The 18,207-nt window shown below is 46.5% G+C and overlaps 1 pseudogene; it reads right to left on the bottom strand.

Moving 5' to 3' along the window:
- Positions 1-2,131, bottom strand: part of LOC142365556 (collagen and calcium-binding EGF domain-containing protein 1-like) — a 62,358-nt pseudogene extending 60,227 nt beyond the window's left edge.
- Between the last annotated feature and the right edge of the window lie 16,076 nt (positions 2,132-18,207).

Genomic DNA, 18,207 nt, shown 5'->3' with positions numbered 1-18,207 from the left:
ACAAAAGATACTTTGACCTAGAAAAGATATTAGGTGCGTATGCTAATAGTAAATACCAGCTGACATAAACTATCTTTTTAAACTATCGCTAACAACGTATTTTAATTACTATATTATTTACAACTATTGTCATTATGAAATACTGTGAAAAAGTGTCTAGGAAAAGAAAAAAAAAGAAATTTTGTAAGAATAAATATTACAACATCAAAACCAAGTTTCTCAGAAATTTGAAGTGAAAATTGCCTAAAGCCACAGCTGAGTTTCTGTTTCAGCTGAAGTTTTTTAAATGTTCCCTGTCATTCTAGATGCGAAAACTGAATTCCTAAGTACCTGAATGCCCTAAAACCCACCTTGAGGCACCACAGGCTTAGTCAACACTTGCACATTTCCTGTCATCTTGTTATCAACTTCAATCTTGAAATATCAGTGAATCTTAAATTAAAACATGTTCTGCCAAGGTTATTTCCACATGTCTGCTGGAAGCACACCTTGCTACCAGGAACAATGGGGATGCTGCTCTTCCTCTAAGGTTCATCATCACAGATGGGTGATGCTGCTAGTCTGCATCGGTGTTACACATCTCAGAGGGGCAGGACCAGCAGCATACCACAGCACAGGTATGTTATCCGTGCAAAGCTGCTCTGCTGAGCCACACACCATTTCCAAGATGCTGCCCAGCTCTTGTGAAATGGACATCACAAAACAGAGACATTGCAGAGAGGGGGATGGAGCCCTCCTCACCCGATCCTAAAGGCTAGACCTTGAAAACACATGATTACATGGAAATTGATTTTTTTCCTTTTTTAAAGCAAGGCAGTCCTAGCAGTCATAGATACAGAAAAGATTTGAAACATGAGCCAAAACAACCTATGGTGCAATGCAGCGATTTGGAAACACTCATTCACAGTCTGCTGTTTTGGGATGGTGAATACCACTTTCTCAAATACACACCTGAAAAATGAAAACTTAGGGTTGGATTCATCTTACTTAATTTGAGATGCCTCTGCCGAAGTCTCCTCCAGAGCTGGTTGCTAAACGAGTTTGTCATTTTGAGAGTATGATTCATCTACCTAAATGTAAACGTCTGCATCTCCCGCGCCTGCCACCAGTCAACACGCGTGTGTCCCCCACACTTCCCCCCGGGGCGGCGCAGCGTGTTCCCCGCGGCTCCGCGCCCTCCCCTTGTCACCGAAAATCCGGGAATAAAACCTCGTAACACCAATGTAGTGTTAAAAGGCAGGCATTCTTTATTGCGACGTCGGATGCACGGGGGATAATTCCGCCGAACGTGCATACCCCATACCCTTTCCGTGCAGTTTATATAGATCAAAATATACATATTCATCTGGTTACATAAGCCCTTTCTTTCATAGTCAAATCAGTCCATTTTCATACACTCCTCCCACCCGCACTTGCGCAGTGCCTCCTAGTGGTGGTCGTCGGGGGTCCTAAGATGAAGGCTTATCCTCTTCATCACAGTTTCTGCGCAAACTCAGTCCTCTTCTGGCTCTTGTCCCTGCGGCACGGGTCGTCTTGACCAGTTCTAGGCACCTGCTAGTTTTAATTAACACTAACTTCTTTGGGGGGAGATGTATGACTTTTTGCTTCAGTTAATTCACACAATAGACAGGTACCACAAATACACCTGCAACTATTTGCTAACGCTATTTCTATTAAAAATCACCCTTCACCATTACTGTTTAACATTAATGATTACCTAGGGACTAAACCCTCTGTTCCCAGCCCTAATGTCCAGATGGGCAGGGCTGTACAAGGGACATAGCAGCATTGTTCGTGCTTTATGATTAACTAATTCCATCACTGTGGTTACACCCTGAAGCAGATAGTGAGCTCGCCCGTGGGTTTCAGGCATTGGTGCCGGGTGGTGACGATTTTGTTCTCGGAACAAAACTTCCTGTAAGGCGGAGAGTCGGATTATTAGAAAAAGGAAGAAAAAAGAAGGTGGTGGATGAGGGGGAAAACGCACAGAAACAGGAGCACGGGGGTCCACGATGGGGGAACACCCACTTGTCGCCGTCCTGTGGCTCTTCCCGGTAGGTCCAGGCGTGCCCCAGCGCCAGGAGCAGCAGCAGCCGGAGCGAGGCCAGGCTGCCGGCCAGCCGCCCCATCAAGCCTCCTCTCCCCTGCATGCCGCGCTGGCTCTGCCCACCCCAGCCACCGCTGAAGCTGTGCTAATCCGCTGCTCCTCCTACCCCGGCGGAGGGTCGTCCCCCGCGTCCGCCAGATATACCCACAGGGAGGGGCCGCGCCCGCCCAGATGTGCCGGCATATGTGGCTCCGCGGCAGAGCAAGGTAGGGTTGCGGCAGATGTGCAGCAAGGGTGGTGGGACACCACCCTACACCCCCCCGCCCCTGGCTGCAGGGAGCACGGGGAAAGGTGCAGGGGGTGCCCACCCCAGGGTGAGCGGGGCAGAAAGTGATGGAAAGGGAAAGGTCTGATACTTATCTGGGGTTGATAAGCGGCTCTCTGTGCACCATCACTGATGCTTTAGATTGGTTTTATCTTAAATCTCTTTCACAAAGGAACAGAACAGTTTAAAGCATCTCTGCTGCAACAGTTGTTTATCCTTGTGTATGGCTGCCACTTCCTCACCATTCATAAAAAGGAGATTAGCAACAACAGACTTTGATAAAATAATGCATCAGGTCTGGCCTATTGTATCATATCCTGTTTTCATGATTAAACTTCCTAGAACTGTAATAGTTAACGAAAGATAGGAACAGATAATTTGCTGTTCAAATAGAGCTTGTAGTCAAAGATTTATGTATATTGCTAAATGTCTAAACCGATGTTAGCTGTAGACCTTGAGCGATATCCTGTTGTGATAGCTGTAAGCCTTGAAATGTACTGATAAGGAAGAAATGCTTAGAATTATGCAAGACGAACAAAATACACAAGCGCAAGAGATAAAGCCGCTTAAGGAAGACCTACTGCCTTAATCCCGAGACCAGCCGAAGAAGAGGACCGACCTCCTAGCAACAAGACTGAGTTTGCGCAGAAAGGACTAAAGACGTAAAAAGCGGGGAGGAGATTGCCGAAAAGGAGGAAGTCGTGGAAGTATAAAATATGGACTGTAATTTCCTGAATTTGCGGACCGTTGGTGGAGCAGGAGACTCCCCGGCCGCCCAGCGCTGCGTTGCTCATTTGCCTTAAATAAATTTATTCCAAATTTAAAATATTTCAGTCTCTTTGACCATAACAGAACCAGGGGAGCAAACCTGCAAAATGACAATGCCTTTGCAAAGTGTTTGGCTGATGCATTGGCTTTGATCATCACAAAACCTCCTGCAAGCATGAAAGGCTTCAGGGAAATGAGGGTGTGCAAGTCAGCCTTACTAGCACTTTCACCTGTAGTATAAATAATCTCATTTTACAGCCAGAAAAATCAGGGATATGTGAGCAACAGATTTGTACTTGTATATTACTACAGCCAGAAAAGTCAGGGATATGCAAGTAACAAATTGTAATTCCTAGACTAAACCAGCACAGAAGTAATAAAGGGGGTGTAAAAGGACTTGAGCAACCTGCCTTCTATTTTTGGCTCTGCCACAGGCAACATTTGAACATGTCACTTCGCCACTTCGTGCCTCAGTTTCCCCTTTCTATAACAGGAAGATCCTAATAGTTAAAAAATAACAGTGCTTATCCCCATGTATGAATCAGCTATGATTAAAGCTGTTAATCCCTTTGGTACATTGTTCGGTACATAGAAGAAGACTAATGATAGATGGACTCTTACTTGGGAAATTCTAGGGCTTGTCAGAAGTTTTTCCCTGACTTGCGCAGCATCTGCTGTCACCACGGTCTGCTGTATGCACTGTGAACTCCCAACTTCAAGGTATTTTTCCACTCTAGGTGCCACTGCATATTCTCTCTATTCCCATGCTCAGTTAAGCTAAGGAATTCTGCATGGCATATATTTCTCCCCCCCTTGTTTTTGCTGTTGAGAGAATGTTTTGGATGTTGATTCCTTTATAATTACCTCTTTCCCTTTATACAAATAATGAGTAAGCAAAGACAGGACTTGCTGTTTTGAAGCCAGAGAAAACTGTGGGTGTTTCTTGCAGGGCTAAGCTCTCAGTCTCTCTCACACAGCCGCTCCTGATTGGGAGATAACAGGAACAAAAGCAGGATCTGGGTGCTTGGATCCAAGTGCTCAGGAGACACCTATCTCCACATTGTGTTCTTTACTCTCCTGCCCCAAGTAGAAAGTATCCAGTGACAAGATCTGAAACAGATCTTTACAGCACTGCTGTAACCCCTATGATGTCTGTCTATAGATAACAAAGGATTTAATTTACCACATTCCAGAAGTGGTCACAGTCCTTCCAAAATGCTCTATTTTTTTTAGAAATTGAATCATACCTGAACACAGAACTGAAATCCTTTGGATGATTTCCAACCCTTACTCAAGTGTCATGACTTCAGAAGGACTGATTTTAAAAGGATCCCTATATAGGCCTGGGATAAGTATCCCTCCAAAGAGTTTTTTTTCAAGAACTTTTGCCATTCAGTGTAGATCTGATTCACTACCTGAATTGCTTAACTTGGCTCTCTGCCTTTTGTTTAATGCCTCCCACCCACATAGCACTGTATTATCTTTTTAATTAAAAATATTATAGCAGCTTACATATGTCTTTTTTTAAACTCATGCAAACAGTCTTGTTAATTTAAACAAGGTAACCTGCAGGTGAAGCTAATCCTGTACTCAACTCTTTGCTAAAGCAGGCCCCAAAGTTTTATATATGAAAAAATTTAAGTGTGATCAATAGTAGATAGAAGAGAGATTAAACAGCACCATGCAATAATATCCTTACTTTGCAGTTGGTAACTCTGTTACTGCTGAATACATTAAAGTTGAGGGTTTCATCATTTTGCTTCATGAGCTTCATCTCAGCTTTCATGACGGTGCAGCCAGGGCCATCCTGAGAACAAGGCTGGCTTCCTGGAAAGTGTTGAAAGATGATGGTGGTTAAGGAAACACTGAAATACTCCTGTTGCCTCAGGGAAAGAATTATCTGGGACTGTTTTCATATATAGTAAATAAGCAGAAAGTGATTTCTTGTGCAGGGTCATGTTAGTTTGACTTGCTCAACAGTGAGATTGAGTGCACCCTCAGCAAGTTTGCAGATAACACCAAGCTAAGTGGTGCAGTCGACATGCCAGAAGGACAGGATGCTGTCGAATCCCACCTATGGGGGGGGGGGAAGCAACTCCGGTTCTGTGAATGCCCTCGGGCTAAATTAAGGTGAAACTACACCAAATGATCAATTTAAGCATTTTATTTATAACAGAGGTAACTTGGAAAACATTGGCAATGTGGGTTCTTATAAAAAATGTCTATAAGTGGAAGAGTAAAGAAAAGAGATAAAAGAAGAACAACGAAAAGAGGTATATCACCACCCTAGGATCCCACAATGACAACAGGCATGGCATCCTCTGGTGGTAGGCACAAACCAGGCTCTTTGCACATGTGTCTTTTATCACTCAGTCTCCGCCCTTAGTCACACCTCTTGGTGACTTATATAGCAATTCTAGAAAGCTAGAGGTCTTCTGTGTAGGTGCTGGTGATGTTGTAAAATAGGGTGCATGATGTGATGGGGGGGAAATGTATGTGATGTACAGGAGGGGTACGTGATGCATAAGAATGATAGGGAGTTTCACAAAGATTAAGCAAAAAACAAAGGAGTGACTATCACAGGCCTCAAGCAAGAATGTGAGTCCCACTTAAGTAGAAGAGGTTAGAGTCCCCCAACTTAGTTAATCGTCTTGTTTGGTCTGAATATTGGAACTATGGATTTGTTGTGTGTTTGGATATAGTTTTGTCTTTTGTGTTGTTGTATTTTATAATGATGAACCCTCAGTGGAAGGGCGGATTCTGAAAAGTCTCCCCTGAGATGTATGTTGAAACATTGCGAAAAGTAGGGGGAGAACCTCTCACTCAAAAACAACATAATAATGTATGGGATTTGGTTTATTTAAAGAGAATTGGTACAATTTGGGAACTGAATTGAGAATTGAATAGGGAATTTGGGAATTGGCTTTGGGATATTTACAAATCAGTACTTATTGTGGGGTTACAAATTCTCTGGTTATTTGGCACTGATCGATCATTTCGGGACTCTGGTTTTGGGTTGTATATTGTATATACTGTATATGTAATCTCGAATGACCTCTATGTGCATATACATATAAACATATTGGTTGAGATAGTTTAGTTGTACACTGTATGTATATATATTGTTGTACTTAAGTGATACACAGTTTGTAAGCAGAGGGTTTTTAAAAAGATCCCCTCTAGGATGTGTGTGTTGTGTTAACTGATTGGTTGAGAAGTAGAGAGGTTATTTTATTGTAACATGTTCTGGATAAGCTTTGGAGGGAGGAATTTTTCTGGTGCAAAAGGAAATGGGAATGGGTCTAAATTGTATAAAGTATGACAGGAGCCAGAGGAAAATCCCTCTGGAGTTTGAGAACGCTTGTATAAAGAGACTAGGACAGAAAGGTATCAGGTTACAGGCCTCATGATGTTCAACAAGGCCAAGTGCAAGGTCTTGCACCTGGGTCGGGGCAACCCCCAATATCAATACAGGCTGGGGGATGAAGGGATTGAGAGCAGCCCTGCCAAGAAGGACTTGGGGGTATTAGTGGATGAAAAGCTGGACATGAGCCAACAATGTGCGCTTGCAGCCCAGAAAGCCAACCATATCCTGAGCTGCATCAAGAGAAGCATGGCCAGCAGGTCGAGAGAGGGGATTCTGCCCCTTTACTCTGGTGAGACCCCACCTGGAGTCCTGCATCCAGCTCTGGAGCCCCCAGCACAAGAAGGACATGGAGCTGTTGGAGCAGGTCCAGAGGAGGGCGACAAAGGTGATCCGAGGGCTAGAGCACCGCTCCTATGAGGAAAGGCTGAGAGAGTTGGGGCTGTTTGGCCTGGAGAAGAGAAGGCTCTGGGGAGACCTTATTGCAGCCTTTCAGTACCTGAAGGGGGCCTACAGGAAAGATGGGGAAAATCTTTTTAGAAGGCCTGTTGTGACAGGACAAGGAGTAATGTTTCTAAACTAAGGGAGGGTAGATTTAGACTAGTTATAAGGAAGAAATTTTTTACCGTGAGGGTGGTGAAACACTGGAACAGGTTGCCCAGAGTGGTAGTGGAGGCCCCATCCCTGGAAACATTCAAGGCCAGGTTGGATGAGGCTCTGAGCAACCTGATCTAGTTGAAGATGTCCCTGCTCACTGCAGGGGGGTTGGGCTAGATGACCTCTAAAGGTCCCTTCCAACCCTAAGCATTCTATGATTCTAAGCATGTATGAATTTTATTAAGCGGCACACTAAATTTTGGAATGCTCTCAAAGAAAAGAATGAGGAAATCAATGCAGTAAAGTGCTTGTCAGAAGTTTTGTTTGTATTGTTTATGTAGGAAAATGCGTTGTTTCTTACAGTTCATTCATAATGATGTTGTTAAATTAATAATACGAATTCAAGTTTCTTTTCTGGGTTTTGCTGGTAACTGGAACATCTCAGAAGCAAACTTTGATCACCACCTCAGAAGAGGCTTTTTCAGAAGCCCATTTCCATAGTGGAAAGGCACAACCTCTACATACTGCAGAACAGAAAGAGAAGGGTGTACAGGGAAATCCTGACTCTTTAGAAATACACTGAGGTCATTTGCATCCATGAAGAGCTCACAAGATCTCAAACAGTTATAATATTATCCTACTTCTCATAGAACTCAGTCAGAGCCTGCTGTATTAGGCTCAGTACAAATGCACAGGGAGGGTTGAAAGTTTAATGGTGATCCTGAACATAGAAAATTATTTTTCCCTGCTTTCTATCCTCACCTTTAAAAATATTATGAACATCATGTTTTGGAGTGAGGGGTGGTGTTGGATTTGGGGTTTTTTTGCTTTGGGGTTGTGTTTTTTTTTTTAAAAGATGTATCACTGTGATTTTTCTTAATCTGTTTACAACTGACATTTTCATCAGTGCATTTTCCATCTGCTTCAATTTAAAAGCAAGTAACCAGTTATTGTAAATAGTCTTAATCCCAGTACAACATTGTGTTTGCAGCAAGTGCCTTGGTGGCAACTCCACCAGATCTCCAGCTGTCGGCACTGATGTGTTTGGGGAGATCAGAGCAGGACTGAAGGTGTAAACAAACAGAAAACATAAGTTTTAAAGAACATCTTGGGCCTAGGATACTTTTTGGATTTGAAAGGCCTCGTGTTGGTCATTTGTGAACTAGTTTCCTTTCCAGGTGAATGCCCAGATTGAATCTGTCCAGATCCAGACTTGTACTTCTAAGGGATATTGCACAGTCCAAGCTTAGTTGCACTCACCCAGGTTTGGGCAATGTGGGGTTTTCCCATGCCATTTCAAATCCAGGAGGCATCTAGAGCAGTGTCCCATCTTAGAAAAAAGCCAGAACCAGACAGCAGAGAGAAAAAAACATGTCCTGAATAATTATATCTAGCTCCCTAGAGAGTGATGGAGTGTCTTCCTAACCTCTCTGTGATTAACAGAGTCGCTTGATCTGTAAAGGCTGCATGAAGCAAAAAAGAAATAAGCAGAGCAAAGGCAATGAGTGAAAGAAAAAGCTGTTAGAGATGATCCATGGGTCCACAGGAAGCAGATCTTGGACAGTAAGGAGGGGAGAGAAAGGACAGGAAAAAAAGAGGAAGATGCATGGGAAAAGCAGAGAAGTGAAAGGAGCTGAAGAAATGTCAGGGAACCTTACAGCAGGGGCTGAGGTCTGCCCAGGTCTAAACAGGTAATACAACCTAAAAGAGGATGGTTGAGCATCCAGGAGAGCATGTGTCGGAGCAGTAAAGACGTAGGAAAACATACTGAGAAGACAGTGGTATAGTCACAGCAGCATGCAGTTATGTTTGGGTGGCAAAGAGCAGAGGGCGAGGAGAAGGGCTAAAATGCTGGGGGAAGGTGATTACGCTTCTTATGTCCTTGTTCCAGCTATCCTGTGTCATATCTTGAAAAGATGAGAAACTCTGAAAGTGAAAATATTTTATTTATTTTGCCTAGTAGGTACAAGGTGTTATCTTACCTCTGGAGCCCAACGTATGAAATAAGCCATAAAATATGCATTGAATTAAAATACTGAGACAGAGGGAAGATACTGCTCATCACAAACACTATTATGGCCCTTAATTCATCTAGGAGACAAAAAGTCTCTGCTTTCTGTCAGAGGCATTTTTAGTTAAACGTGTGTCCTGGTTTCGACTGGGACAGTTAATTTTCCTTTCAGTAGCTGCTGTGTTTTGGATTTAGTGTGAGAGGAATGTTGATAATGCTGATGTTTTTAGTTGTTGCTATGAAATCAAGGACTTTTTCCAATTTCGCATATTGAGCTAACGAGCAGGTGTGCAGGAGCTGGGAAGAAGCATGCCCAGACAGCTAGTCCAAGCTGGCCAATGGAAATATTCCATACCATGGTGTCCTGGGTTTGACCAGGACAGGGTTAATTTTCACCAGAAGCCAGGAGGGGACAGAGCCAGGCCGGCTGACCCAAACTGGCCAAACAAATGGGGTATTTGATACCATGTGCCATCATGCTGGATTGTGAGTGGGGGAGCTGACTGGGGGGTGAAGGGAATCGCGGCTCGGGAACGCGCTGGGCATTGGGTGGTGAGAGTTTCTCTGTGCGTTTTCTGCTGTTTATTTTGTATATTCTTCTTATAGGTATTGTTGTTGTTACCATTCACTTCGTTTGCTGTTCTGTTGAACTGCCCTTATCCTGACTACGAGTTTTGCCTTTTTCTTTCCATTCTCCTCCCCACCCCAGCGGTGTTGCCGGCCAGGGCCAAACCACGACAGTATTTGGTGCCCAAGGTGGGGCGGGGATAATGGCAGGGCTGAGCACAGTGTGTTAAAACAACTTTGTTATAATTTGTTGTACCCATTTATTGTATTAGTTAAATAGTTGCTGGTCAAAATGTTGCTGTCTTTGGTCACATGGTTGTGGTATGTATGTGGGCTGTATGTATTCACTGCGGTGTTGTTTATTACCTCTGGGAAAAGGATCAGGATTACGATTTTGCTGTACTGTGTAATATCGACTTATGATATGACAACATCACTGGGCATGAAGTTAGGCTTATATTTGTGTGCAGCATTGCAGTAATTTCCATACCTTGGATGCTATCTCTCGGAATTTATTAATAATCGAACCCAATCTATGGGGAGAACCAGAGAGGATCATTTCCCCTACTCTTTCACCCCTCCTCTCTCCTTCAGGCTAGTCGTAACAGCTTTTGAGAATTTCGAGTATCTGTGGGGTGTTCAAGCCAGCATGCTCCTATTGGTATGTCTTCTGAATCGGTTTCAGGTCTTGTTTAGGGTTAAACAAATAGTTAACAACATCGCCCAGAGATCTGCCCCGAGGCTGGATAGCTATGAGTGGCTGGGTGTGTGGGATAGCATGGGCCTAGGACAGTGGGCACCCCCAGTGTTTTGGAACTTCACCTCTGAACAAGTGCAGAATCCTGAAAAACTAGTAGAATATTTGGAGGAAATGTGCTGCCACCCTGGGAATTCCAGGGAGATACAGTTTCAATGTGCTGGGGCCTGGATCATGCCTACTGACCGGCCCTGTTCAACATGATTCAGTACTCTAAAGGGGAAAGGGGGGAAAACAACGAGACAGGCACCACAGCTGCCCCAGTCCCCCCAGCCGGCATCGTGGCTACCCCAGCCCCTTCAGTGGGGATGGCAGCTGCTCCAACCCCGGTGGCAGGCACCACGGCTGAACCAGAAAATCAAACCGTGCCGGTATCAATCGCCCCATACGGAAAAAGAAATATGCAAAGAAATTAGTTTGCCCCGTAAGGGATGACAAAGAACCAGGGCCATCACGAGAGCAGAGAAGGAGGCAGAGCCAGGGATCATCACCCAGTCCCTGTCCCTGAGCGAGCTGCGAGATATGCGGAAAGATTTCAGCCACTACCCAGGCGAGCACATTGTCACCTGGCTGCTGCGATGCTGGGATAACAGGGCCAGTAGCTTGGAATTAGAGGGTAAGGAAACCAAGCAGCTGGGATCCCTGGCCAGTGAAGGGGGCACTGACAAGACCATTGGAAGAGGAACACAAGTCCTCAGCCTCTGGAGGCAAATTCTGTCAGCCGTGAAGGACAGGTATCCCTTCAGTGAGGATGTTGTGTGTTATCCAGGCAAGTGGACCACCATGGAGAGAGGTATCCAGTACCTGAGGGAGCTAGCTGTGCGAGAGCTGATTTATTATGACCTGGAGAACCTGCAGTTACCCACAGATACAGATGAAGTCCAGTGCACACAGCCCATGTAGTGGAAGTTTGTACGGAGCATGCCGTCATTGTATGCCAACTCATTGGCAACAATGAGCTGGAAAGGTGAAGAGACACTAACGGTGAATGAAGTGGCTGGCCAATTCCAGCAATACAAATACAATCTCTCTTCTTCCCTACAGGCCTGTGTTTTGGCTGTGGAAAGGTTATCTGAAAAATCCAAAACCTTGTTCGAAAAACTGTTTCAAAAAATGGATAGGTCCTACTCCCCACCTGTACAGACCAGTGTCTCAGTTACCAGGAGAAAGTGTGCCCCTGCTCAAGAGAGACTGTACACACCACGAGGCACCCTGTGGTTTTACCTGTCTTACCATGGAGAAGACATGAGAAGGTGGGATGGAAAACCTACCTCAACCCTGGAGGCACGAGTGCACGCATTGCAAGGAAAAAAAATCAGAAATTAGGGTTCTCCCAGGAAAACTGCTGCTCCAGTTTACAGTGGGCAGTTGCCCAGACAGACCAGAAGGGTTGAGTTTACTTCTGATCCTAGGGGAGGAACTTCTGATTGGTTCTTACAGGATGTGAGTACCAAGGATGGGGTAACCCATGCGTGCCACGCGAACTTATTCCTCAATAACAACTACTGCAGATAGCAATAGAGGGGCCCTGCCTCACGCCAGGTGGAGAAAAGGGACAAGTGGGTTTATGGGACTGTGTGGATTCGATGGCCTGTCACGTCAGACCCCAAGGAGTATAAAGCTCTAGTGGACACTGGTGCACAGTGTACTTTAATGCCATCAGATTTCAAAGGGTCAGAGTCCATCTGTATTTTGGGAGTGACAAGGGGATCCCAACAGCTACCTGTATTGGAGGGTGAAATGAGCATCACTGGGCAGGAGTGGCAGAAGCACCCCATTGTGACTGGCCCCGAGGCTCCGTGCATCCTTGGCATACATTACCTCAGGAAAGGTTATTTCAAGGATTCAAGAGGCTACTGGGGGGCTTTTGGCATAGCTGCTTTGGAGACGGAAGAAATTAAACAGCTGTCCATTTTGCCTGGTCTCTCAGAGGACCCTTCCGTTGTGGGGTTGCTGAGGGTTGAAGAACAACAGGTGCCAATCGCGACCACAATGGTGCACTGGCGACAATATCGCACTAACCGAGACTCCCTTCTCCCCATTCATCAGCTGATCCGCCAGCTGGAGAGTCAAGGAGTGATCAGCAAAACTCGCTCACCCTTTAATAGTCCCATATGGCCAGTGAGAAAATCTACTGGAGAGTGGAGACTGACAATAGACTACCGTGGCCTGAATGAAGTCACACCACTGCTGAGTGCTGCCGTGCCAGACATGCTAGAACTTCAATATCAGCTGGAGTCAAAGGCAGCCAAGTGGTACGCTACAATTGACATCGCTAATGCATTCTTCTCCATCCCTTTGGCAGCAGAGTGCAGGCCACAGTTTGCTTTCACTTGGAGGGGCATCCAGTACACCTGGAATCGACTGCCTCAGGGGTGGAAACACAGTCCCAGCATTTGCCATGGACTGATCCAGACTACACTGGACAAGGGTGAAGCTGCAGAACATCTGCAGTACATCGATGACATCATTGTATGGGGTGACAGAGCAGAGGAAGTTTTTGAGAAAGGGGAGAAAATAGTTCAGATCCTTCTGAAAGCCGGTTTCGCCATTAAGCGAAGTAAAGTCAAGGGACCTGCACAAGAGATCCAGTTTTTAGGAATAAAATGGCAGGATGGGCGCCATCAAATCCCAATGGATGTGATCAACAAAATAGCAGCTATGTCTCCACCAACCAGCAAAAAGGAAGCACAGGCCTTCCTGGGTGTTGTGGGTTTTTGGAGGATGCACATCCCAAATTACAGCCAGATTGTAAACCCCCTCTATCAAGTGACCCGGAAGAAGAATGATTTTGAATGGGGCCCTGAGCAACAACAGGCATTTGAACAAATTAAACGGGAGATAGTTCATGCCATAGCCCTTGGTCCAGTCCAGTCAGGGCAAGATGTTAAAAACATGCTCTACACCGCAGCCGGGGAGAATGGCCCAACCTGGAGTCTCTGGCAGAAAGCACCAGGGAAAACTCGAGGTCGACCCCTGGGGTTCTGGAGCCGGGGATACAAAGGATCGTAGGCCCGCTATACTCCCACTGAAAAAGAGATTCTGGCAGCATATGAAGGTGTTTGAACTGCTTCAGAAGTGGTCGGCACTGAAGCACAGCTCCTCCTAGCACCACGATTGCCAGTCCTGGGCTGGATGTTCAAAGAGAGGGTCCCCTCTACGCATCATGCCACTGATGCTACGTGGAGTAAGTGGGTCGAGCTGATCACCCAGTGGGCCCGAATGGGAAACCCCAGTCGCCCAGGAATTCTGGAGGTAATCATGGACTGGCCAGAAGGCAAAGACTTCAAGTTATCACCAGAGAAGGTGGTGATGTGTGCTGAAGAAGCCTCACCATATAATGAACTACCAGAGAATGAGAAGCAATATGTCCTGTTCACTGATGGGTCTTGTTGCGTTGTGGGGAAGCAGCGGAGGTGGAAGGCTGCTGTATGGAGTCCTACAGGACAAGCTGTGGAAACTGCGGAAGGAGAAGGTGAGTCGAGCCAGTTTGCAGAGGTGAAAGCCATCCAGCTGGCTTTAGACATTGCTGAATGAGAAAAGTGTCCAGTGCTCTATCTCTATACTGACTCATGGATGGTGGCCAATGCCTTCTGGAGGTGGCTGCAGCAATGAAAGAAGAACAACTGGCAGCGCAGACAGCAAACCCATCTGGGCTGCCCCATTGTGGCAAGATACTGCTGTCTGGCTCGAGAAGCTGCCTGTAAAAGTGCGTCGTGGACGCCCACTTCCCTAAGAGTCAGGCCACTGAGGAACATCTAGACAACCAGCAGGTGGATCAGGCTGCTAAGACTGAAGTATCTCAGGTGGATTTGGATTAGCAACATAGGGGTGAATAGTTTATAACTGTGTGGGCCCATGACACCTTGGGCCACCAAGGAAGAGATGCGACATACAGATGGGCTCGTGACCGAGGGGTGGACTTGACCATGGACACCATCGCACAGGTTATCCACGATTGTGAAGCATGCACTGCAGTCAAGCAAGCCAAGCGGGTAAGCCTCAGTGGTATGGAGGATGGCTGAAACATACATATGGGGAGGCTTGGCAGATTGACTATATCACACTGCCACAAACCCGCCAAGGCATGTGCCGTGTGGTCCCAATGGTGGAGGCAACCACCAGATGTTTGGAAGCATTTCCTGTGCCCCCTGACACTGCCCAGAACATAATCCTGGGCCTTGAAAGCAAGTCCTGTGGAGACCTGGCACCCCAGAAAGAATTGAGTCAGACAATGGGACTTGTTTCTGAAACAACCCCATAGACACCTGTGCCAAAGAGCATGGCATTGAGTGGGTATATCATATCTCCTATCATGTACCAGCCTCTGAGAAAATTAAACGATGCAATGGACTGGTAAAAACTACTCTGAGAGCACTGGGTGGTGGAACCTTCAAGCATTTTGATACACATTTATGGCTGATGCAGTGGTCGTGCATTATGGGTGGGTGATGCGGAAGGATGGGGAAGTCCAATGTGTACCTCACGGGGATTTGATTCTGGGTGAGAATAGCCAATAATTTGAACTGTATAGTTTTAATTGCTGTATAATTCTGCACGTCATTGATTCTTTTAGTTGCTATATGTCATATCAAAGGTATTACAGTAAGACGCACCCAGATTAATGAAGAATGAACTTTGAGGAAACTGAGCAAGGTGCAGTGGTGACAGAATGAGAAATGACTTCAACAACTGGGACCCAGCAACTTCCATGAGATTGTCATCTTCAATCCACAGAGCGTGGACATGAGCCATGCCAGATACACAAGGCATGAGCTCCAGATGCAGCGTGCTTTAATTGAACACAACACACCATCCTCTTGCTGCGTCCAGTGTCATCTGCCCACCGCATCTTACTGAAGCCCAATGCTGCTCTACCGACTGAGTGGACTTTGCACCATCTCTCCTGCCCTGAAAGCTGTTATGACAGATGGAATCCAAAGTCACGGACTAAATGAACTCAACGGACATTTTAGAGGGAATGATAGCTGTGACTTTGGATGAGTAAGGGAATGATATTTGTGTCTATGTATCAAAAGACAGGAAAAGTGGTGGTATTTTATTGGAAAGTGTTGGGCCTGAGCATGATGTAAATGGTATAGGATAAGGGGTGGATGATGTCTTGGTTTTGGCTGGGATAGAGTTAATTTCCCTCTCAGTAGCTGCTCTGTTTTGGATTTAGTATGAGAAGAATGTTGATGACATTGATGTTTTGAGTTGTTGCTGTGAAATCAAGGACTTTTTCCAGTTTCTCGTATTCAGCTAATGAGCAGCTGTGCAGGAGCTGGGAGACAGCATAGCCAGACAGCTAGTCCAAGCTGGCCAATGGAAATATTCCATACCATAGACATCATGCTTAGTTTATGAATGGGGGTTGGACAGGAGGAGGAAGTTTTCTGCTTTTCTTGTTTCCGGGAGTTCGAAATTTTCTGGGAGTTCGGTGTTTTTCAGGAGTTATGCGAAATTTGCAAAATTCATGAGTTTAGCCTTCTGCGATCACTGATTGGGGACTGGCTGCGAACTGGTCATCAGACAGTGAGAAAATTGTATTGTATATAGTTTGTTTTGCGTATTTGTTATTATCATTATTAGTAGTATTTTTATTGGTATTATTATTTCCTTTGTTGCCTTATTAAACTGTCTATCTCAACTCATGAGTTTTCCCTTTTGTCCATTTCTCCTCCCCATTCTGCTGGGGGGAAGGGGAGGGGTGAGTGAGCGGCTGTTGGATCTTAGTTGCCGGCTGCTGGGTTAAACTGCGACAACATGTGTCCTGGGTTTGGCCAGGACAGGGTTAATTTTCACCGGAATCCAGGAAGGGGCACAGCCAGGCAGGCTGACCCCACCTGGCCAAACAGAGCAGGATATTCCATACTGTGTGCCGTCATGCTGGGTTCCTGGGGGGGAGCAGGGCGGCGGAAACTCACTCGCGGCTCGGGAGCGCGTGGCGGCGGTCTGGGAGACAGCGGCTCAGTTCTGCGGGTTTGTTTTGTGTATTCCCCTTATATATATCATTGTTGTTCCTGTTCTCTTTGTTTGCTGTTCTGTTAAACTGCCCTTATCCCGACCCACCAGTTTCTGCCTGTTTCTTTCCATTCTCCTCCGCACCCCGGTGGGGGGAGGGGCGGCTGCGTGGCGCTTCTGTTGCCGGCCGCAGCCAAACCATAACATTAAATTTGGCACCCAAGCGTGGGGCGGAGATAACGGCAGGGCTGAGCAGCGTGTGTTAAAACAGCTTTCTTACATTTTGTTATAATTTGTTGTACGCATTTACTGTGTTAGTTAAATAGTCGCTGGTAAAAATGTTACTGACTTTGATCAAATGGCTGTGGTATGTAAATCTGTACCTGGTGTATGCGTTCCCTGTGGTGATGTTCATTACCTCAGGGAAAAGGATCAGGATTACGATTTTGTTGTACTGTATGATGTCGACTTATGACATGATAACATCAATGTACATGAAATTAGGCTTGTATTTGCATGCGGCACTGCGGTCATTTCCATACCTCGGATCCTATGTCTTAGAATTTGTTGATAATCAAACTCAATCTGTGGGGAAAACCGGAGGGGATACCTTCCCCCACTCTTTCGCCCCCCCTCTCTCCTTCAGGCTAGTCCCAACGGCTTTTGAGAATTTCGAGTAGAATCATAGAATCACTGAAAGTTTGGGTCGGAAGGGACCCCTAGAGGTCATCTAGTCCAACCTCCCCCCGCAGTGAGCAGGGACACCACTAACTAGATCAGGTTGCTCAGAGCCCTGTCCCATGGGATGCTCAGGCCAGCGGGTTTCTATTGTTATGCTTCCCGAATGGGTTTCAGGTTTTCTTTAGGATTAAACAAGTAGTTAACAGCATCCTGCAGAGACCTGCCCTGGGGCTGGATAGCTGTGAGTGGCTTGGTGTGTGGGACAGCATGGGCAAGTACCTAGGGCAGTGGACACCCCCAATGTTTTTTAAACTCACCCCTGAGCAAGTGCAGAATCCCGACAAACTAGTAAAATAACTGCAAAAAGTGTACTGCCACCCTGGGAACTCCAGAGAGACACAAATCACCGCCACGTGCTGGGGTCTGGCCCACGCCTACCGAGCCCTGTTCAACACTGTTCAGTGCCCTAAAGGGGAAAGTGGGGGGAATGAAGCTGCAGGCACTGTGACTAGCGCTGCCCCTTCAGCCGGCCCTGCAGCCCCTCCAGCTCAGCAGGCAGTCACAGCCTCCCCAACCGGCACAACCGCTGCCGCTGCCACAGCTGCAGGGGCAGCCCCGGTTTCCCCGATGGGCACAGCAGCTGCTCCAGCCCCAACTCCAGCAGCAGGCATCGCAGCTGAGCCCAAAAACCAACCTGTGCCGGTAGCAGTCGCCCCTGTAAAACTAAAGAAAGACGCAAAGAGAGCAGATCACTCTGGGAGGGATGACAATGAGCCAGGGTCATCGCAGGAGATAGAGACAGAGATCATCACCCGGTCCCTGTCCCTGAGCGAGCTGCGAGACATGCGCAAAGATTTCAGCCGCCACCCAGGCGAGCACATTGTCACCTGGCTGCTGCGGTGCTGGGATAACGGGGCCAGCAGCTTGGAGTTAGCGGGCAAGGAAGCCAAGCAGCTGGGATCCCTGGCCAGGGAAGGGGGCATTGACAAGGCCATTGGGAAAAAGGAACAAGTCCTCAGCCTCTGGAGGAGACTTCTCTCAGGCGTGAGGGAGAGGTACCCCTTCAGTGAGGATGTTGTATGCTATCCTGGCAAGTGGACCAATATGGAAAGGGGAGCAGTTACCC

The sequence above is a fragment of the Opisthocomus hoazin genome, chromosome W (assembly GCF_030867145.1).
Source record: "Opisthocomus hoazin isolate bOpiHoa1 chromosome W, bOpiHoa1.hap1, whole genome shotgun sequence".
Lineage (NCBI taxonomy): Eukaryota > Metazoa > Chordata > Aves > Opisthocomiformes > Opisthocomidae > Opisthocomus > Opisthocomus hoazin.
The sequence above is the reverse complement of the archived record's forward strand: the minus strand, read 5'-3'. Positions and strand labels throughout refer to the sequence as shown.